Below are 23,954 nucleotides of genomic sequence, written 5' to 3' on the forward strand. Positions count from 1 at the left end.
TAGCACCACCACTGGAGAATTAAGTCTTCTTAATGTGTTATTTTCTTTCTGGCCAAAGTAATGGCTGATGGGAGGAAAGGGAGCAGGATGAGGGCTATCAAAACCTGACACAGGAAAGGGTGACAGTCTGGCTATGACCAGAGAAGGGGGAGCACCCCGCAAGCATCACGCACTAGCCATCTGTGTCCTAACAAACGCTGCCCTGTTATTCTATTTGGTTTGTTTAGTAAGTCATTCATTTAACTACCAATTGGCTCCTCTGAGGATTGTTACAAAAAGGGTAACCAAGAAACCGCACGCACAGCTTAATATATAACGCACGTGGGTCAAAGAGTTTCATTTCCATTTAGTAGCCTTTGTGCTTTCATATATCAGGGGGTACCCGTGTTAGTCTGTATCTACAAAAACAACAAGGAGTCTGGTGGCACCTTAAAGACTAACAGATTAATTTGGGCATAAGCTTTCGTGAGTAAAAACCTCACTTTTTCAGATGCATAGAGTGAAAGTTACAGATGCAGGCATTATATACTGACACATGGAGAGCAGGGAGTTACTTCGCAAGTGGAGAACCAGTGTTGACAGGGCCAATTCAATCAGGGTGGATGTAGTCCACTCCCAATAATAGATGAGGAGGTGTCAATTCCAGGAGAGGAAAAGCTGCTTCTGTAATGAGCCAGCCACTCCCAGTCCCTATTCAAGCCCAGATTAATGGTGTTAAATTTGCAAATGAATTATAGTTCTGCTGTTTCTCTTTGAAGTCTGTTTCTGAAGGTTTTTTGTTCAATGATAGTGACTTTTAAATCTGTAATAGAATGACCAGGGAGATTGAAGTGTTTTTTACTGGCTTATGTATGTTACCATTCCTGATGTCCGATTTGTGTCCATTTATTCTTTTGCGGAGGGACTGTCCGGTTTGGCCAATGTACATGGCAGAGGGGCATTGCTGGCACATGATGGCATATATAACATTAGTGGATGTGCAGGTGAATGAGCCCTTGATGGTGTGGCTGATGTGGTTGGGTCCTCTGATGGTGTCGCCAGAGTAGATATGGGGACAGAGTAGGCAACGAGGTTTGCTACAGGGATTGGTTCCTGGGTTGGTGTTTCTGTGGTGTGGTGTGTAGTTGCTGGTGAGTATTTGCTTCAGGTTGGGGGGTTGTCTGTAAGCGAGGACTGGCCTGCCTCCCAAGGTCTGTGAGAGTGAGGGATCATTTTCCAGGATAGGTTGTAGATCGTGGATAATGCGCTGGAGAGGTTTTAGCTGGGGGCTGTATGTGATGGCCAGTGGTGTTCTGTTATTGTCCTTGTTGGGCCTGTCCTGTAGTAGGTGATTTCTGGGTACCTGTCTTGCTCTGTCAATCTGTTTCCTCACTTCCCCAGGTGGGTATTGTAGTTTTACGAATGCTTGATAAAGATCCTGTAGGTGTTTGTCTCTGTCTGAGGGGTTGGAGCAAATTCAGTTGCATCTTAGGGCTTGGCTGTAGACAATGGATCGTGTGATGTGTCTTGGATGGAAGCTGGAGGCATGTAGGTACGTACAGCGGTCAGTAGGTTTCCGTTATAGGGTGGTGTTTATGTGACCATCACTTATTTGCACTGTAGTGTCCAGGAAGTGGATCTCTTGTGTGGACTGGTCCAGGCTGAGGTTGATGGTGGCATGGAAATTGTTGAAGTCCAGGTGGAATTCTTCAAGGGCCTCCTTTCCCTTGGAAATGGGTCCATATGATGAAGATGTCATCAGTGTAGCGCAAGTAGAGGAGGGGCACTAGGGGACGAGAGCTGAGGAAGTGTTGTTCTAAGTCAGCCATAAAAATGTTGGCATACTGTGGGGCCATGCGGGTACCCATAGCAGTGCCACTGACTTGAAGGTATAAGTTGTCCCCAAATCTGAAGTGTTTGTGGGTGAGGACAAAGTCACAAAGCTCAGCCACCAGGCATGCTGTGGCCTCATCAGGGATACTGTTCCTGACAGCTTGTGGTCCATCCTCATGTGGAATATTGGTGTAAAGTGCTTCTACATCCATGGTGGCCAGGATGGTGTTTTCAAGAAGAACACCAATGCATTGTAGTTTCCTCAGGAAGTCGGTGGTGTCTGGAAGATAGCTGGGAATGCTGGTAGCATAGGGTCTGAGGAGAGAGTCCAAATAGCCAGATAATCCTGCTGTCAGAGTGCCAATGCCTGAGATGATGGGGCGTCCAGGGTTTCCGGGTTTATGGATCTTGGGTAGCAGATAGAATACCCCTGGTCGGGGTTCTGGGGGTGTGTCCACGTAGATTTGTTCCTGTACTGTAGCTGGGAATTTCTTGAGCAGATGGTGTAGTTTCTTTTGGTATTCCTCAGTGGGATCAGAGGATAGTGGCCTGTAGAATGTGGTCTTGGAGAGCTGCCTGGCAGCCTCCTGTTCATAATCCGACCTGTTCATTATGACTACAGCACCTTCTTTGTCAGCCCCTTTGATGATAATGTCAGAGTTGTTTCTGAGGCTGTGGATGGCATTGCGTTCTGTACGGCTGAAGTTTTGGGACAAGTGATGTTGTTTGTCCACAATTTCAGGCTGTGCACGTCTGCAGAAGCACTCTATGTAGAGGTCCAGTCTGTCATTTCGACCGTCAGGAGGAGTCCACGCAGAGTTCTTCTTCTTGTAGTGTTGGTAGGAGGGTTCCTGTGGGTCAGTGCACTGTTCAGTTGAACATATTCCTTGAGTCGGAGACGACGAAAGTAGGCTTCCAGATCACTGCAGAACTGTATCGTGTTCGTGGGGATGGTGGGACAGAAAGAGAGTCCCCGAGATAGGACAGACTCTTCTGCTGGGCTAAGTGTGTGGTTGGAAAGATTGACATTGTTGTTAGATGAGTTGAAGGTACCACTGCTGTAGCCCCCTGTGGCAGGTAGGAATTTAGATAGCTTACTGTCCTTTTTCCTCTGTACAGAAGTGAAGTGTGCATTGTAAATGGCTTGTCTCATTTTTGTAAAGTCCAGCCACGTGGAAGTTTGTGTGGAAGGTTGGTATTGTATGAGAGTCTCCAGTTCTGAGAGCTCATTCTTGATCTTCTCCTGTCTGCCGTACAGGATGCTGATCAGGTGGTTCCTCAGTTTCTTTGAGAGTGTGTGGCACAGTCTCTCACCATAGTCATATATGTGCTTTTATATAAAACCCGTATGGGCCATGTGGTTGAAGTTTCATGAAGAACTTTTAGTGATTTCATGGAAAGGCTTAAAACGGTTACATGTAGAAAAGTTACCAGTTGTAGACCCTGACAATTTGCCTCATGATCCAGCACTGTATCTCCTATCTCACAGCAACTCCACATGTGAATGGGCAACTTAAACACTAAATATCAAGCGCAAATTGTCACAGTTAACTGTGAATTGTACTTTACGGTTTTTAATATTACACTCAGCCAACACATAACATGATGCTCCAAAGAAAATGCCACAAATTGATGGATGGGGAGGGGGGGTTGCAAGGCTATTGTAGGGGGGGGGGGGGTCACAGTATTGCCACCTTTACTTCTGCGCTGTCGCTGGCGGTGCTGCTGCCTTCAGAGCTGGGCGGCCAGCCAGCATCCACTGCTCTCCAGCTGCCCAACTCTGAAGGCAGCACAGAAGTAAAGGTGGCAATACTGTGACCCCCGCCTGCAACGGCTTTGTGACCCCTCCACAAACCCCTTTTTGGGTCGGGATCCCCAGTTTGAGAAATGCTGGTCTCCCCTGCGAAATCTGTATAGTATAGGGTAAAAGTACACAGAAGACCAGATTGTTTTCTTCGGAAATGTTTGGCTATCTTGATAAACTGTTCTTGCTCTAGGACCAATTCCATTTCATTTTTTTCTTCTCTAACAGAGGAAGGACAACAGAACAATACCCTGCCACAGAGTCTAATTTGGGTCAGCAATGGTTTCCTCCTTTGAAATATTTAATTTCCTTTCCTTCATCTGATTAAACAAGCAAATACCAAAGTGGATTCAGATCTGACTTTACTCAGGTGTTAGTGGTGTATATGAGACAACCGCGTCACCTGACTTCCTGGAGAGAACCCAAATAAAAGTGCAACAAATTTACTCTTACAACCAACAAAGTGGAACTCTTTTCCTTCAAGTTCTCATTCTTTATTTTAAAAGGAAGGTTTGTTTTTGTATTCTGACAATTTAGTGTACCCTGATTGAGTTCCCATGCTGTGTTCTGAATTACATCTAGTGTTTCTATATTAAGGGATAGCATTCCTGGCTTATATATTGCCATCTTTGTGATGTAGTTATATTATGTGTCTTATCATTTGAATAAAACAGAAATAAATACTAGTACTAATAGGTGTCTGAACCCTTTTGTAAAAAAATGATAAAATTTTATTCTAGAACTGGTTGAAAAAAGCCAAATTACTATTTTTTAAATCAGGAAATATTTTAAAAAGTGGGTTTTTTCCCCCCAAAATCACCCTTGAAATGCTTTCATTTTTTTCCTAGAAAACTGAAAATGATTTTTGTTGTTGTTGTTTCTGAAAAAGTTTTTATCAAAAACCTGTCAGGTTTCTGAAAATGTTTACCAAAACCCCAAAACGATTACTAAAAGTGTACGTTTTCAGTGTCTGTTTTTTACACACACACACACACACACACACACACACACACACACAATTAGACAAAATAAAAATTTTACATAAAAGTTTTTGTTCTGGTTAAAGAGCCATTTGAAAAAAAAAATGTGACCAGCTCTATTTTATTCAACTGACCTGAAAGTGAACACAGAAGCTGTACAAATCCCTGACAGAAAACTTTGGATTCAAAATTACAATAAACATGTGGGGTCAGAGCCTGTGTGGCTAGGACTTTTACCACTGACGTCAATGGAAACAGTACTGGCCCTTATTTTGTAAAGCCTTGATATATTCAAACTATGTCCCAATATCACAGAATCATAGAACTGGAAGGGACCTTGAGAAGTCATCTAGTCCAGTCCCCTGCACTCAAGGCAGGACAAAATATTATCTAGACCATCCCTGACAAGTGTTTGTCCAACCTGCTCTTAAAAATCCCCAATGATGGAGATTCTACAACCTCCTTAGGCATTTTATTCCAGTGCTTAATCACTCTGACAGTTAGGAAGTTTTTCCTAATGTCCAACCTAAACTGCCCTTGCTGCAATTTAAGCCCATTGCTTCTTGTCCTATCCTCAGAGGTTAAGAACAATAATTTTTCTTCCTCCTTCTTGTAACAACCTTTCATGTACTTGAAAACCGTTATGTCCCTTCTCAGTCTTCTCTTCTCCAGACTAAACAAACCCAACTTTTTCAATCTTCCCTCATAGGTCATGTTTTCTAGACCTTTAATCATTTTTGTTGCTCTTCTCTGGACTTTCTCCAATTTGTCCAAGTCTTTCCTGAAATGTGGCACCCAGAACTGGACACAATACTCCAGTTGAGGCCTAATCAGCGCAGAATAGAGAGGAAGAATTACTTCTCGTGTCTTGCTTACAATACCCCTGCTAATACATCCCAGAATGATGTTTGCTTTTTTCGCAACAGTGTTACACTGTTGACTCATATTTAGCTTGTGATCCACTATGACCCCCAGATCATTTTGGATTTTAATCCCATCCTCCAAAGCACTTGCAACCCCTCCCAGATTGGTATCGTCCACAAACGATATACCCAACCCCAAGATTCAAAGCTCAAGTGTCAGGCACCTAAAAATCATGAGTTTTTTTTTAAAAAAAATAGTAAGAACCCCGGTGACCCTTGTATGATTGTCAATTGGGGCTTGGTCCGATGTTCATTACAGTCACTAGCAAAGATCCCATAGACGCTAATGGTGCAGGATCAAGGCCAAGAGAACTGTCACAGCCAGGAAGACAAATCAGTGAAACACAAAAACTGTCCTGATTACATGACTTGCAGTAAAGGTTTCAGTCCAGAATAAAGACCTATACCCTGATTCTTCAAACACTTATTCACATGCTTAACTGTAGTCACTGCATTAAAATTAAATATATGTATAAGTATTTGCAAGACCAGGCTCAGTTTTCAGCAAAATCAGACATACCGCAGACTATCATACAAAATTACTAAAATGATCTAAAAAAACATCTCCAGTGACTTGCTGACATATACTGTAGCTTGACACATTTACACAGAGGTGACATGATTAAAAGGGTTACACAGGAAGGACATCAATCACCAAAGATAATTATCAGAGAAGCTCAGGTCCAGAACCCATATTCTCCAGAGTTCAGGGTGTTTGGGTCTGGGGTTTTGGCAGTCCTGTCTTTAGTAATTATTGTAGAAGTCCATTCTGGAGAAGGATATATAGCCCTTCAACCAATATGGAAACACTTAACCAATAATGAAGTTCACTTTAACTAAGCAACTTCATATAGCATATCACATTTAATGATGGCCAAGTGTATAGGACACAGAATTGGTAATCAGGAATCCTGAGTTCTATTCCTAGTAGCTCCTCAGCAGGTGAAAATTGGCATAGCTCAAATGACCTCAGTGGAGGTTTACCAATTTATACCACCGTAGGATCTAATGCAAAGTACCCTGAGCGTCAGTCAAGGCAGAACAGTTGTTCTTGGTATATCATCACTTTTTTTAAACCAATGTCTGTCAAAACAATTTCCTAAGGGAAGTGATGGATTCTCCATCACTTGAAGTCCTTAAATCAAGATTGAATGTCTTTCTAAAAGAAAGATAACTTCTGGTTGAGTAGAGTGTGTTAAGCTTGATACAAGAATTCCTCAGCAAAATTTTATGACCTCCATTATGCAAGAGATCAGACTAAACAGTTCCTTCTAACCTTAAAAATATGAGACTCTATGAAATCAGAAATGTTATAATAATTAACAGTGATGATGTTTATGCATGTATTGTTTGTATAGCCCCAAACAGAATCAGGAGTGACAATGGGCCCAGTAAAGGAATGTCAGATGTAAAAGGTCACTTACAGTAGTTCATGGCTAAACAGTACCTGCTGAAGATGAGCTAATCTGATATGAAGATGTGAACACGTGTACAAAGTAGAGTTTATTCATGAACAGTTGGCAAAGACAATGCAACTGAAGTAGAACCTTCTGTATGGACCAAGTCCAAACCCTGTCCCCTCAACCCAACAACATATTCATTAAATTAGTGTAAAAAACACCTCACTCCCTTTCTGCGGTTTGCCTTTCCTTTTAACCACACAAACATCAGACTAAACTTATTCCTTAGCTTGGTTTGTTCCTAGAGTTTCTCTCAGTCCCTAGTTCCTCTTCCCAGAGAGACCTTTGACCTCTCATATTTCCTGGGGGCAGTTAGCAAGATCTACCTGCCCCCAGGAGTCTGAACTATGAATACTCATATTCTGGCAATGGCATAGCTGTACCTGGTGCTAAGCCTCGACTGTGTCTTGGAAAACAGAGCTGCTGTGATGATGTGGTGATAAAAATACCTGATCGCTGTCTATGCTAGCATGTACATTGTTTCTACCATGGGTGCAATTACACTATTGCTGGATATGGGTGCCTATTTACCTAACATGCAAGATGTGAGAGTCTGTAGAAATGACTCTGAATCCTCATGCAGGGTTCTAACACCTGAGAACACCAGAGCCATACATCCCTATGCGAGGTCCTACATCCCGCCTTTGTTACAAATACCAAAAACTCTCAGTCCTTGAATATACGCGATAACAGATGAGTAGATGCTTTCCCCTACAGTAGAGACATTCTTAGAAAATGCCAAATCATACGTCTACGTGTCCTCCCCGCTGCAACACAAAGATACAGGAGAAAAGAATAACGTCCTCCCAAACTTTCAGCAAAGTGGAACACTCAGTGGCTTCAGTCACATCACAATGCTGCATTTACCCTTAACTGTGCATTTCCTAACGTGTGTGTTTATGTCAGTCTTTTTCTGACTTGGTGAAAAATCCTCAGTGTCTCTGCCAATCTGACCAGGGAAAATTCCTTCCTGACCCCAAATATGGTGATCAAATATGGACCCTGAGCATGTGGGCAAGACCCACCAGCCACAGACCTGGGAAGGAATTCTGTGTGGTAACCCTGAGTCCTCCCCATCTAGTGTCCCATCACCGGTTGTTGGAGATATTTGCTGCTGCAGTTGCAGATCGGCTACATGCCATTGTAGGCGATCTCATCATACCATCCCCTACATAAGCTTACCAAGCTCAGTCTTGAAGCCAGTTAGTTTTTTTGCCCCCACTTAGAAGGCTGTTCCAAAACTTCACTCCTTTGATGGTTAGAAACCTTTGTCTAATTTCAAGCCCAAACTTGTTGATGCTCTGTTTATATTCCTTTGTTCTTGTGTCCACATTGATGCTTTACTTAAATAACTCCTCTCCCTCCCTTTTATTCCTCTGATATATTGAGAGAGCAATCACATCTCCCCTCAGCTTTCTTTTGGTTAGGCTAAACAAACCAAGCTCTTTGAGTCTCCTCTCATAAGATGGATAATCAGAGGAATGGAAAACCTAAGAAGCCCTTCTCTGCACCTGTTCTAGTTTGAATTCATCTTCCTTACACAGGAGACAGCAGAATTGCACACAGTATTCCAGACGAGGTCTCACCAGTAGCTTGTATAATGTTACTAACACTTCCCTGTCTCTACTGGAAATACCTTGAATGATGCATCCTAGGACTGCATTAGACTTTTTCATGGCCACATCACATTGGCAGCTCAGAGTCATACTGTGATCAACCAATACAAGCACATCTTTCTCCTCTTCTGTCACTTCCAACTGATAAGTCCCCATTGTATACAGGGCCAGCTCCAGGCACCAGCCGACCAAGCACATGCTTGGGGCAGCACCTTGTAAGAGGCGGCCAGGCGCTCGGGGTTTTGTTTTGTTTGTTTCAGCCAGGCGGCGCTCGGGGTGGGGTGGGTTGTGTTGTTTCGGCGGGGCAGGGCGGCACTCGGGGGGGGCAGGGCCGCACTCGGGGGGGGGGTTGTTTCGGTGGAGTGGCGCTGCTTTTTTTTTTTTTGGCGCTTGGGGTGGCAAAAAAGTTAGAGCCGACCCTGATTGTAAAGCTAGTGCTCTTGAACAAAAAAAACAAAAAACCAAAAACCTGAATGGAAGTTCCTTTATTGAAAAATGGCCTTTTCAGAAGCAATTATTTCTGCAAAATATTGTCAAATGCTGCCAAAGATTTTCATTACCAGAAGTCATTCATAACTGATGGCTATTGCTGGCATTTGTGCTGGTTTGAGTCCAGTTACAAGGAGACAGATGTCAATATCACAAAAACCAACCAACCAACCAAAAAACAAAAGCACAGTATTAACTACATATATTTGTAGCAGTCTCTATGGGCTGGCTGAGAAATTTCCATTGTAACTGTTTTTTGATGAAAAATGGATTTTCAGTTAAATTAAAATTTCAAGGAGAAGTGTTTGCTTTCTGTGCAAAATTTTCATTTTTCACTGAAAAAACAAAATCCTGAAAACTTTTTGACCAAAACCTGATTATTTGATTTTGGACAAACCTTTTTTGGTTCTTTGAAGAAAATGTAAAATTTACATGTGAATTTTCAACAAAAATGAACATTTTCTGCTGAAAGTGTCTGATTTCCCTAGAAAATTTAGATTGTTTCAGTGAAAAACCAAAACCCCAAAGATTTTTCCACTGGAAAACAGTTTTTTTTTTTAAAGTAAGATAAACACTTTCCAGTTTTTGCTTTCATGATGAAAAGTTAAGATATTTCATGGAACATTTTTCCCGACCAAGTCTTCTTGTGACATACCACCTGTTATGTGAATAAATACAGGAATCCTCAGCCCCCAAATCAATAGCACTGAATTCACTCAAATAGAAAACAAAAAGAAAGAACAGAAACAAATAGTAGTTAATTCAGGGATTTCTGCCAGAACCAGAAACCCAGGATGGGTGGCAATAGAGAAAGTATGTGCATCTCGACTTTTTCTATCATGCAGCAAGCTACACATTACTGCGATCAGCCACTGTAACAGAATTCCCAACCAAACAAGAGACACATTTTGAAAGACTTTCAAACCACCACAAACTAACCATTGTTTTGATAAATGAGAGAGACTATATGGAATAACCCAGCATTTAAAATAAACGAAAAAACACTGATGTGGCAAGATTGGATTGGAATTGTACTGATGATAGGCAAATAATTATTAAAATGAATTCATATTGTTTGACAAACTAAGAGAAATACTTCCCTCCCAGCTTCAAATCTATTTTAAACTTAAGAGGCTGCTGAAAGGCACCACTAATCTGCAAAAGGGAATTATTCCAAACCCATCTCTTTGCACAGAAAATATTGGATTCATTAAAGGAAAAGCCTCACAGAGCTATTAATTTTTTCCAGACAGATTTTGCCTTAAAAAAAAAAAAAACCAACAACAACCGAAAGTGGAATACAGATTTACATACACATATCTTAGAACCACAGTGGAAGAAAGATCCTCATTTTAAAACCCACAACTAAACCAATGTTTCAGAAATAAACAAAGAAACCCAGAAAATCCAATTTAATGCATATTTAGCCTGATCCTGCTTCAAATATTTAGCTTTTACATTGAAAACACTGCAGAAATCCTCCTAACACTCCTGCAAGGGGCAGTGAGGTAAAGTAACTTGTCCCAGGCCACCCAGTGAGTAAAGAACAGAGCTCAGATAGGACTCACACATTCTAGAGGTGGTTGAAATTTTTTGGCCAAAACTTTTTTGGGAGAAAAATACAAATTCAGCAATACCAAAACATTTCATGACTTTGTGTTAGTTTTGCCAAATTGTTCTAATTGAAAAAAAAAAAAAGGCTAAATTTTTTTTTTACATTTTCAAAATGAAACATTTAGATTTTTTGATTCAAAATAACTTTGTTTAGAAATTCCCTCCAATTTTATAAAAAAAAATTCAAAAAATATTTTAAAAGCTTTAAATCAAAACTAAATGTTAGTTTGACCCGAGATGATTTTGTTTTCTACTTCTTGATTTGCTGAATTTTTTTTTTTTTTTAAAAGTGATCCTTTTTATTTTTTTTTTTTAATTGTTTGTGAACTGAAAAAAGCAGTTGTTTACACAACTCTGAGTCCCAACTCTGTGCTCATTCTTCTACACCGCTGAAGTCCATGGGAATTTTACATGGCAGGAAAAGTCTGGGCCTATTGTGTTAGACACTTGCATAATTGGCCTCAAACACAAGCTCGGGGTTGACTCTTCTGCACATGGTCTGAAAATATACCATGATTTTGAGAGGAAGTTACAGGTAGAGGGCAGATTCTTTCAATGGGCATTTACTTTATTTAGCGTGGCACAGGCAGAATTAAACCCAGAATTGGACCACCACCAGGAATCACATCACCACCTAACACAGATGTATTTTATATGGAAACCTGCCCTGCATCATGAACCACCTCCAGGAGACAATCCTCTGTCTTAAGAGACAAACTTAAAATATTCCCACAGGTTTCAGTACTTATTTGTTTGACCTTACTTTCAGAGTTTGAGCATTGGCCTGCTAAACCCAGGGTTGTAAGTTCAATCCTTGAGGGGGCCATTTAGGGATCGGGGGTAAAAATCTGTCTGGGGATTGGTCCTGCTTTGAACAGGGGGCTGGACTAGATGACCTCCTGAGGTCCCTTCCAACCCTGAGATTCTATGAAAAAACAGAGCCTCTGAACAGAATCTGCCAGAGTCTGCAGAGAAGCCTCATGGGCATTGATATCAAAGGCTGCTGACCAAAAACACTATCCAGAATAGGTGTTGACTGTTGGCCCTTGTCTGTTGCCAGGTGGAGTTTGACTAGGAATAAGCACAGCCCCCATGTCAGACACAGACCTAAACACACCAGGATCTGTAACTCCCCGTTGAGGTGGATCTTTCAGAAAGACATCAGATCTTGATTTAAAGAACTCAAGTAAGGGGGAATTCACTGGTCTGCCCTTGGGGACTATGGAGTAGTGGAATAGGTCCCCTCCCTGATGGAAGAGTAAGTGAGCGCTCACCTCAGACAGAAAGAGTTAGTTACTTATGCCAAACTGCTTCCTTGACCCACTCTTCCTATTTCCAGCCCCAACTCAAAAATAAAATCTGAAAGGCTTACACCAATGGCACTAGATGTGTCCCCTGGTTGCTATGGAGAGTGTAAGTGGGGCTGGCTGGAAAATTGTGGTCAGAGCAGTTTTCTGTCAGAAAAATGCCATTTCTATTAGAGCAAAACATTTTTGTGAAATCGCATTGATTTCAATGAAATTTCATTTAGAAAAAAATCTGGATTTTTTTAAAATGTCAAAATGACTCATTTCAAGAGGTTTTGATTGAAAAGTTTAGATTTTTCATTTCAAAATGACTTTCCCTTTCAAAAGTTACTTTATTTTATGTTTAGAAAAATAAAAAGGGTTTAAATCTAAACAAAAATTTCAAATTAATCAAAACAAAACATTTTGGTTGACCCAAATGTTTCTCTCTCTCGTTCTTTCACACCTCCTCCCCACCCTCATAATTTTGGCTTTTCAGCCCGATTTCAATTTTTTTTTTTTTTTTTGCCAGGGGGGTGGGGAGGGAGGGAGGGAATAACTTTTTTCACGGGGTGGAAAATCTGTTTTCCAAGTAGTTCTAGGTGTGAGAACCTGAGCAGCTGTAGGCCCTACTATAATATAAATTAAGAGTCCCTGCCTATACAGATAAGGAAGGTGCCCTTCAGAATTATTCTAGATGCTTCCAGGGCCATGCAAGGCAGACGTTCAGACAGCTGGAACAGGAAGACTGAGGTGCAGTGAGGCAAAGCAGGCAGCTACAAAATTCCCATTTTGATCCATCCTGGGAAATGCACACTAGGTGGACACATTCAAATAAATCCATTTTGGGGTTGCACTTGATCTCAGATGCAAAAAGACCAAGTTACTGCCCATTTCTGACCCTCTTTAGGATCACACGAATTGTGCTCCCATGTGGAGACAGCTGTGCAAATCGGCTCCGCAAACTAGGTCTTAGTAAAGCAAGCCAAGTCAAGGGCTTCAGCCTTAAGAGGAACGGTAGTTAACATCTTTCACAAACATCTCTCTTACAATACAGGCCACCTGCTCCCATCTTAGCGTAGTCATTTGTTCCCTTTTAGTTCCCACTGATATGCCAGAAGTCCAAGAGTCATTTCACAGAAAAGTCTGAAGACTACTTTGGAATTCATTCCATGTGCGTCTTCTGCAAGTCAGAAGCAGGAAGTGTCTGATCTAATGTAGCACTGAGGTTTATCAGCAAGTGAAGGGAGGACTGAGTGAAAACAGGGAAATCCTAATTTATGAGGTTAATTTATTCCACATTGCTTCCCTTGTGTTTATGCTCAAGGAAGGATTTACAACTTCTGCAGGCTGCTTTGTCTGTTTTTCCATTACTGGGATACAGACCAGAAAAATAAATAATACATTAATTCACTGGAATGGTTGTTTCCTTTCTTTTTTTTCCCAAGCCACTTTTAAATCCCTGCATTCCTTTTCAAAACCTTCACTACACTTCTCACTGCTGGATGGTGGGAAAGTACTAAGAAATGATCAAGTAATTGTCTCAACCTCAATTCTCCTGCTTCCTGAGAAAAGGTAAGACAGAGGTGGTGTGTTGGTATTGACAGTGCTCTTTTGACATCTGCTACCGCTTGCTGACACAGAGGGACATAAACTTTAATCTCAATCCCACTGAAGTTAATGGGAGCCTCTCTGTTAATTGGGCAGCCTCTGGATAAGGCTGATAAAGGCCAGTTTTGCCCTGCTGTCCTTGCCTTGCCAACCAGAAATGGAGCAATGAAATAGGAAGGCAATTAAAAAAAAAAAAAAAAAAAAAAAAAAAGAAAGAGAAGGCAATAATGAAGATAAAAACTGGCTGACAGGTAGGGCATTGAACAGGGAGTCAAAAGACCTGGGTTCTACTCAGGGCCGCCGAGAGTGGGTTCGGGCCCCGGTGAAAAAAAATTTCACCTCCCCCCCAAATCATGAAACTGCACTGTCATACTGTCAAAGCGCAGAAGCGAATGTTCGTATAGAGTCAGAAATACTCAGAAATGCTCGGTTCACGGCACAAGTTCACAAGCCGTTATTCAGAACTGTGCGTGCATTGAACATGAAATATATATTTTGTTAATAATTACATTAAAATATAATTATATTCTGTTCTTGATATGTAATTAGTAGTTCTTTGGTTGATTAGCGTCTATCTTGGCCAATAACTGACAGAATTTTGTATATCATTATTTTCTTTGAAATTCACCCATTTTACAATGGATGTCAACAACAATCAACAAATAATGATACTACCGAGAAAAACAAAAACATATGCAACATAGTTGGGCCCCGAGCCTCCTTCCAGACCGCCAGGCCCAGGTAATTTGTACCGGCTTCCCCCCCCTCTCGTTGGTCCTGGCTCTACTTCCTGCTTGACCTCTGACTTGGCTGTGTGACCTTAAACATGTCACTTCACCTCTCTGGGCCCTCTCACCCTCTGTTTTATCTGCAGTTGCCTTCAGTGGCTATGAGTTTAAGTGCAGAAACAGGTGGCCCTACAAAATGTGTGTGATTTTCAAGCCTGGCTTGATAATTTGGTCTCAAATGTTTTCTGGTCAATGATGTTTTATAGGCTTTTCACAAGAAATAGGTGGATCTCAAAAGAACCAGAGAGTCATAGGTTTGGAGAACCACCACATTTTGGATATCTCTAATCTGTCTGCAAAAGCAGATTCTGTGTATGGGTGGGCTAGAAATACTAAAAGAGACCTCGCTGTAGGGTTTTCAAATTTCTGCTCCTAACCCTGACTAGGGACTAGGAAGGACACAAGCATATGAAATGAAGAATAACAGGGAAATGCAAGTGTAGCGGGGTGGTTACCCGGCTCCTGCCTGAGGGGTTTAAAACAGCCCTGGCAGAGGGCTGGGGCAAAGGGAAAAGCTACTGGGCTGATTGGGGAAGTAGCCACAGTTGGGCCATGCCCCAGTCAGGCCCCAGCTGGCCTGTATAAGAAGGCTGGGAGCCAAGAACTCAGCAGTCTCTCTGCACTTAGAGAGAGAGAAAGAGAGAAAGAAAGAGGGGCCTGGCTGCAAGGAGCTCGAGACAGAGTACCTGAGTGGAGCAGGGCTGGGGAGCTCCAGCCTGGAAAGCCCCAGGCTGCGGCCTAGTAGAAGGCCAAGGGGTACTGGGGGTTGCAGAGGGCAGCCCAGGACTAGGCCAAGGCAGCAGGTCCAAACCCTCCTTGCCTGTGATGAGTGGCCTATACTGCAGTCTGCCCCAGGGAGCGGGGTTAGTTGGTGACTGGCAGTGGCCTTATTCTGAGGTGAGGTAGGGATAGTGGGTGGGGGTTCCCTGGGGAGGGGAGACGCTAGTATTGAGGGGTACTGCCCGGGGGCAGCACCCCAGATACAAGGGCACCGGGGTCCGGGAGGGACACGGGGGCTAGAGGACAGGCGGATCACCGGCAGGGGGTGCTCCAGGATGCTGGAAGAGCTAATTCCCAGAAGTCACCAGCAGGAGGCGCCGCAGGGATGAGTCCGCTCCTCTACAGCAAGTTAGCTAAAATGTTTTGAACCTCCAAAAAGTTTGACTGGCGTTCTGGGTGAGGGTTTAGGAGTGTCTTATTTTAATCAAACCACCCCTATTTATTAAAACTTCAGAAGAGATGCTTTTAGAGAGAGCTTCCAGGAGCTATATTTGGATCTGGATTTCAAACATTCCCAAATCCTGGGGGTTTGGTTTGGCTCGGCTCCTGATAATGAAAAGGGTCATTTACAAAATGCAGCTTATAGTTGAGATTTCAATCTGCCCCATGACTCTAATGCTCAGAAGACATTCAGACCCAGGCTTTTCCTTTGGGGCTCATCTCTCTCTAGTTTGCTAAATGTTTACAATAATGACTTTGAAGAGAATGTGACAATTGATAAGAGACATGGGGATTTGGAGCTGTGTTACTGCAATGAACTAGAGTGTATCTGTTTTAAAGAAACTACAGCAATAGCAAAACTCTGATGCTAATGACCCCTCCCCTCGTATTTATTTCATTGTGGGGAACTGTTATAATTATTATAACTGCTCTACAGCCAAAATGCTTCTGAAATAAATGTAGTCAAACTTTACTAATTCTGGGTCACCGAGAACAAAAATGATGCTTAAAATTGTTGATTGGCTCTAGTTTTCAAGATATGCTATTGCGTCAGTATATACAACCCTTGACTTGGGAATGGCGGAGGATAAGTGAGTTATAAAGGGAAGGGATCTCAATTTAAACCAGAAATGACTAAAATACATCTTTGAGTTGATCTATGAATAAATCTATGACTGGGTTTGGACAGTACTTGCTTTTTAGGCAAAACAATGAATGATGCAATCTGAAGCTGGTATTGGGTCATACATGATATGAATTGCATCATGTTATTCCTAGAAGTCATGGATGATGCAATCATAATGAAGCTTACATCACTCTGCTGAACAAATTGCCCTATATCAGCTCTAGAAATCATACAGTGTTGTGCTCTCATTTGTCAGTGTTTGATTTTGCAAAGGGACACATTTCTGTTTAGCCAAAGTGAGCAGAGATGCCTCGTACTTGTGTGAACAGTGCAGATAACTTCTGCTATGTTTGTGGTGAAGTGACTTTTGCATCACAAAAGCGCAGTATAACCACTATGGTTAAGAAAGCCTATCACCTTTATTTTGGCTGCAAAACTGGAGATCAGGACAAGAGGTGGGCCCCACACATATGCTGCAACACTTGTGCAACAAATCTTCGCCAGTGGTTGAACAGGAAAAGGAAATCTATGCCTTTTGCAGTGCCAATGATTTGGAGAGAGCCAACAGATCATACCAGCAATTGTTACTTCTGCATGGTGCCTCCAGTTGGGAAAGGTGTGTCAAAGAAGAAAAAGTGGACTGTGCATTATCCAAACATTCCATCAGCTATACGCCCAGTACCCCACGGAGAAGGACTGCCAGTTCTTGATGCACCAGAATCATTCTCACTTGAGTCAGACGAGGAAGAGGATGAAACTTCTGGTCCTGAACCATCAATGTTACAGGACCCACATTTTCTCCCATCCTCCTCCTCTGAACCACACCTCATAACACAAGGTGAATTGAATGACCTTGTCAGAGATTTGGAACTACCCAAGAGTAAGGCAGAGCTGTTGGGCTCCAGACTACAGCAGTGGAATCTCCTGGCAGGTGATGTTAGGATTTCCATGTTCCGTGACAGTCAAAAGGATCTTGTCCCATTCTTCTTCATGGAAGGTGATCTTGTAGCCTGTAACAATATCGGTGGTGTGATGGCAGCCCTCAACATCGTTCACTGATGAGTGGAGACTGTTCATTGATTCATCGAAGACGAGTCTTAAAGCTGTTTTACTGCATAATGGCAATGTTTTGCCATCAATTCCAGTTGGTCATGCAGTCCATATGAAGGAAACCTATGACAACATGAAACAACTTTTGAGGTGCATAAACTATGACCAACATCAGTGGCAGCTTTGTGGCGATTTGAAGGTTGTTGCTCTCTTGCTTGGTCTGCAGACTGGATACACAAAGTACTGCTGTTTTCTCTGCGAATGGGATAGTCGTGCAAGAGATTCCCATTACATCAAGAAAGATTGGCCACTCCGACAGTCATTGGAGCCTGGGAGGAAAAGTGTTCAGCATCCACCACTTGTTGAATCAAGGAAGATTTTGTTACCACCCTTGCACATCAAGCTGGGTCAGATGAAGAACTTTGTCAAGGCCATTGACAAAACACAAACAGCTTTCAAGTACCTCCGTGGAAAATTTCCAAGGTTAAGTGAAGCTAAGATAAAGGAAGGTATCTTTGTTGGTCCTCAGATTCGTGAACTTCTTCGAGCTGATGCATTTGACCATGCACTGCATGGCAAGGAAAAGATTGCATGGAAAGCCTTCCAGTTAGTGGCAATAAATTTTCTCTGAAACAACAAGGCAGACAACTACAGGTTGTTGGTGGAAAACCTCCTCAAGGCATACAAAAGCCTTGGTTGCAACATGTCACTAAAGATACATTTTCTGCACTCTCATCTAGATTTTTTTCCACCGAACTGCGGAGCAGTGAGCGACGAGCACGGCGAGTGATTTCACCAGGACATTGCAACAATGGAGAAACGCTATCAGGGCAAATTGCAGACTATTGCTGGACAGTGACAAGAGATGCTCCATTTAATGAATACAAGAGACAAGCCAAGAAGCGCTGAGTAGACACTAAATAGGACTAAACTATGTACATAAAAGTTTTTTGCCTTTTGTTTCATAATATATTTTATTTATATAACCCTTTTGCTGATTTTTAAAGTGTTACATTAACAGGACAGGTGAAATAATATGTAAAGCAACCATAAACACATGAAAAAACCTAGGTTTACAATTTAGGATTAAAACTCTACCATCTACACAATATACATAGACATCAAATGTAAAAAACTTAAATATCTTAGAAACAGTAGCCAATCAGTTGTTTTAATTGTCCTATTTGAATTCAGCACATCAAAATACATAAGAAATAGCACTTTTTCTCTCTGAAGCAGACGACTTCTCAAATTGTAGACCAGTGTAATCAGATGATCCCATTGCTCAGAAGCAAACGCTGTGAGCAAAAATATTGTTTCGTTTCATTTAGTATGGATGAAGAATTACAGTTAAGATATGGGGTGGACACACAGGGGCACTTAGCTGCAAAACCAGTGCAGTTTTCTGCTTGTGGAGGAAAGACTGAAGAGTACCCAGCCACTATATAACGAGGAGCCTGCTTTCTGGGGTGAGTGGGGGCAGGACTTGGGCAGGGCCAAGGGATCTGCTACTTGCCAGATCCTCTATTTCATAACACGCAAAGGCATGGGGGCAGATAAGAGCCTACTCAAGTCACTGAGCTGAAGTAGCTTCCGTAGCTACTGCACATCTGCAGCTAGAGATGGTGGAGGATCATCAACATCCCCCTACTCCAGCCAGGCACGGGGAGAGGGGGTTAGGATTTGCCCCCATATCAAAGATGGAGGGTGGGTATATTTAAAACTGCAAAGGGAGCTATTTTTAAAGGTTCCGATCAGTGGTTGAATAGAATAATTTTACAAACAATCGTAGCCAAAAACTTAGAACACCCAGGTGGTGCGTGGTTGTCTGCCTGCCTGGACAAACCAGAGGTGGCATTCGGAGCCCTGTTGATGTAATTAATAGAGTTAATGTGTCACTCCAATAAACCTAGAAGAATTAGGGTGACCAGACAACAAATGTGGAAAAAATTGTGATGGGGGTGGGGAAATAATAGGAGTCTATATAAGATAAAGACCCAAAAATCGGGACTGTCCCTATAAAAATCAGGACATCTGGTCACCCTAAGACTACAGCCTTTGTTTTGATTGGTTGAAAATAGCTTCCAGATAGGGAACGGATATCCTGGAAAAGAGGCTGTTCTAGTCTTGCCATGCAGTTATTGTTTGATCTCTGTGGTTCGTTGGGATGGCGGCTGCTTTTTCTTTCTTTTTCTAAAAACCAAGCTCCTCTTTTTCAGTGCAGTGTCACGAGAAAACGTCACCCTTTGATTGTCTCTGAAATTCAGCACACATATGGGGAAGAATATGTACACCCTACTGTATATGACTGTGTGCAGGATGGTCTGTGTATGGATAATGTTGATATAAGGAGTTAGCAGAACCGCTAGTGGCTCAAAACACTGCAGAAGTTTTGCTTTCGGTTACTTGACTGAGCCACTGTCTGTGACCTGCAAGTATCCTAGTTGAAGCCTTAGCTAAGGAAATAAACTGCAGGCTATACCCAATGGTCCAGTTTCTTGTTCTCAGTCATGCCACTGACATCATTGGGTATACAGACAGCATGATACTTGCCTACCTACTGCAGTCCTCCCAACTCAGGGGGTGCACCAGAGAGCACAACTTGAGAAGATTTTTAAAGACTGGACAAGTATAGCACAATCTGGCTAAAATGCTTAACCGTGAGGGCCTGTGCTTTGATTATTCTGCACCCCTGTAATGCCAATAGGTGATAATGCAACAGGGATGCAAGTTAGGGCAATCCTGCCAGTAACCCCAGCTTGTGCAGGGGTTGCACCATCCCCTGGCTAGGGGAGGCATAAACAGCTTCCCCTTGCCTCTACCACTGGCACCAGCACAGGGACAAATCTGCCCCAATGAACTGAAGTACAAAGGAGTTACAGTAACACGGTTATCAATTCTGACTTTTGCTAGAACTGTGGCAAGTTCTTGCGAGTGCCAAACTGCAAACTCTGCTGTGCAGTGTTGTTTCACTACAATTTTGATATTTGTGCTAATGCACAAGTGACCTATTGAGAGACAAAAGAAGAGGAAGGCTGGTTTAGGGTTTGTGCCTATTTTAAAAAAAACAACAACATTTCACTCTGGACAGAATTTAATTTTACTGTTATAACGAGTTACCTGTTTGAAACCATGCAGGTTTAAGCAATAGAACTTTGTTTCTCTCTGGCCTCATCTCAGCCAGTATACTGGCAAACTGTAGGCCACTGGCCTCTAACAAAGGTCTGTCTTCATCCCGCACATAATGAAAATGGCAAACTGGAAACCAACTAAGTGTCAGGCCAACTTGGCTGCAGTAACAATACTGAATCCCCATAGCCTGCCAGCCCTTCTAGTTCATTAACCAAAGCTCAGTTAATGGGGCATTCTGCCACCTAGTTTGCTCCCAGGGCAGTGTCTCTGGGATGCTGTATTCCAAAAGCCACCTTATTATAGAGAGCAGCTCAGTGTCCATTGCTGTTTGCCTGCCTGTAAGAACCATTTATACTGTTGAACAATGCAAGGGCCTCACTGATCTTCCTCTGAGGCTGAACAAAAACAGCAAGTGCAATTGAAGGGAAGAGGCACTAACCTTCTTGCAGCAATTTTAAGGCTCTGAGAGCGGTCGTACCACCTGTTCCCATCTAACCGCAGCCAAAAGGACAATCTAATTAGATGTAGAGATATTGGCCCAGATTCTCAGCTGAACCCAGTACCCACTGGGAGTTTGGGAGCACAAAGGAGCCAGATCCTAAGACCAGTTCTACATTGCTCTAAACTATGCTAAGAAGAGAGGTCCATAGATTCTTCAGGGCGCAAGTAAGAATCCCTGGTGCAGGGAAAGGCTCTGGTAGCAGGGAGGCACGGCTGGGGCAAGTCCAGAGCTGGGTAGGGTATATACCCCAAAGTTCTGTGTGTTTTCACTCTGCTCACCACAGCAGGGCATCACCGTCTATACTGCTATTTACACCCAGGCCAGGGAGATGTGCAGCGTATGTATTCTCCACACTGTAAGTGTGGACACAGCCACACTTAGAGACTGGCTTAAGCCCTGAAGCAGGAGGTTTAGTATCCCTTCCGAAACGTGCGTTAGCATTAGCTCCTGTAACTCGGGACCTTTTTGTTATCCACAAAAATGTCTAACCCCTTTTTAATTTTGCTAAGTCCTTGGCCTCAATGACTTCCCGTGGCAGAGATTTCCACAGTCTAATCACATGCTGTGTGGTAAAGTATTTCCTTTTCATTCCTCAAGGGGCTGCTCTGATGTTGGTCAGCTGGCTCTGGTTCCCAGGGCAACCTGTATGCCAGCCAAGAGTAGAGACCGAGCAGTAGCACACTGGCTCCATAGCCCCAAGATCATGGGCTGCTTGGGGAAGAGCTGGCTGAAAGAGGCTGGTGACTTTCTGGCTGCAGCGTACTTCCAAAGGGGCCAAATGAAGGAAGAAGGTCTGAGGTATTTTTAAGGCTCCTGTTACCGCAGTATCTAACCACCTCCCAACCTTGAATGCATTTCTTCCCTATGTGAGATAGGGAAGTGCTCTTATCCTCATTGTACAAATGCCAAACTGGGACACAGAAAGGCTAAGTGACTTGCCCAAGGTCACACAGGACATCTGGGGTCAAGCAGGGGCTTGAATTCAGGCCTCCCAAGCTCCCACCTACTGCCTTAACTGCCCGACCATCCTTCTTTTCTATTTTGCCCAATAACTAAAATCAGGGGCATGGCATGTTTAGAGGAAGGCTGTGTAATGGGCCACATGTCTGTCTGGCACATGGTCCTGTTTTGGAATCTGTGGACATGTACTCTGTGGGTGCAAAAACTGCAAGTGGAAAGCCGGGGGCTGAAAATGAGAGAGAGAGAGAGAGAGAGAGAGAGATAGCCCAGTTCAGAAACATTATTCTGTCTTGTGCTGTCCTGTTAACTCCTGTTCCACTCCATTCTACAGCAGCACTGCTCCCAAAACACTCAATCCATTTTCATACTGCTTCTTCCCATACCAAACAACTCCTCCCTCTTCTGGGAACCGGGGTGGGGCAGATCCTAATTGCATCCATGGATACTTCAGTTCGTTAGGCATTTTAGCCCCTTGCCCTCCCACAAAGTTATTTTCCTCACACTTAATGTTTTTTAATTACTTGTACGTGATCCCAGTTTGTCGCTGGCTTCCTGCGACAAACAGCGCTGCCGTGGTTATGAATCTGAAATAATGGCTGTTTGCAGCCAACCAGCAGGGAAATACCAGGCTGATGATACAGTGCTGAGACACGGAAATCAGCTCTGTGCAGGGATGAGGCTGTAAAATAAGGTCCACTAGGAACAAAACTACCTGTGTATTATCATATAAAAATCAAATCACTTCATTCCCATCCTCCCCAGCTCCTGCCACGGACGCACAGAATGTCCATGAAAGCCAAACGAAACCAGACAGTTACCGGTACTGCTAGATAACCCCAATGAATTGGTCACCATGGAAACATGCTTCGGGAGAAGGGATAGTAGTTGCACAAATAGAGAACATCAATACTCACTCCATTGCTGGGGAGGGGCTTTCCTCCTCAGTGGCAAGTGTGTGACGGGCTGCGGTGCTCTTCACTTGGTTACTCTTCAGTCGTTTTAGCACAATCCTTTTTGTTGTTTGCAAGATGGAGCTGTGAGCTTTCTTCTCTCTCTCTCCTTTCCCTTTCTGATTTCTGCCTCCCCTCTGGAGTGTGTGAAGAGTTAAGGATGTCTCAGCACAGCCTGCAAATAAAAGGGGAAGCAATTGGATAACGCTCTTTCTTGGAAACTCTTAACATCCCCAACCCTTGCTTTTTCAGGGGGGTACCTACATCACTCTGTCAGGCACACATTGCAGTGATGCAAGGTCAGAAGAAAGAAACGCAGCACTTAAAAACCAGATACCAAGTTGTTTTATACCCTTATGCTACATACACAGATTTGTATGCACAAGTAGTACCTAAACTGCATTCCCTCAAGTCTGTTTGAGGATTGCAGTATAAATGCCCATTCACATGCTTCTCTATCTTAAGTACTTATCTGACCCCGCCCCATTACTATAGATTCTGAGAACCTCACAATCTCTAATGTATCTATCTTCACAACAAGCCTGTGAGGTAGGTGTGACATTCTATACCTTGGGGGAGCGTGCTGTAACCCCCATGTTCCTCATTTTCATATCATTGTGATCTTGCGTATAAAGCATGCCTTGTAAGGTATCAGGAGAAAGGTTATGATCTGCTGAAAGTAACTTCTCTATCCATATATGTGTATCGTTAATGCACATGAAGTTATGAGAATTGTGCAGTATGGTTGTCACTAAAACATGCTGCAAGTTGGGGGAAATCAGCCAGATATTAGCACCCCAGAGGTAACAGCAAGGAAAGTAACCAACGCCCAGGCGGGGCATCAAACAACCCATCAACAGCCATTGTCCAGCAAGGGAGCGTGTAGCAGGGTCCCCACAGGGCTCTCCTGCCCCGCTGGGCTGAGAAAGTCACACAGAGACTTTTTGGGGCAGTGCTCACCTGGTGCTTTTATTTTCAGGCTGTGCTCCCACCACCTTTCCACCATACAAGTAGTCCCCTTCTTGCAGTCCTCCGGCAGGAGAGAGGGGGCGAGCTCTCTCTCTCTCTCTCTCTCTCTCTCTCTCTCTCTGCTTCCTCTCACTGCCTTGCCTCTACTGCAGCTTCCCTCTG

At 43.0% G+C, this 23,954-nt stretch overlaps 1 protein-coding gene across 1 annotated transcript in view; it reads right to left on the reverse strand.

Moving 5' to 3' along the window:
* Positions 1–23,058, reverse strand: part of PALM2AKAP2 (PALM2 and AKAP2 fusion) — a 498,698-nt gene extending 475,640 nt beyond the window's left edge. The window contains exon 1 of the mRNA XM_065550548.1: positions 22,788–23,058. The gene's annotated coding sequence lies outside the window, so the exon portion shown is untranslated. The remainder of the gene's footprint in view (positions 1–22,787) is intronic.
* Positions 23,059–23,954: the final 896 nt, after the last annotated feature.

The sequence above is a fragment of the Chrysemys picta genome, chromosome 6 (genome assembly GCF_011386835.1).
Source record: "Chrysemys picta bellii isolate R12L10 chromosome 6, ASM1138683v2, whole genome shotgun sequence".
Classification (NCBI taxonomy): domain Eukaryota; kingdom Metazoa; phylum Chordata; order Testudines; family Emydidae; genus Chrysemys; species Chrysemys picta.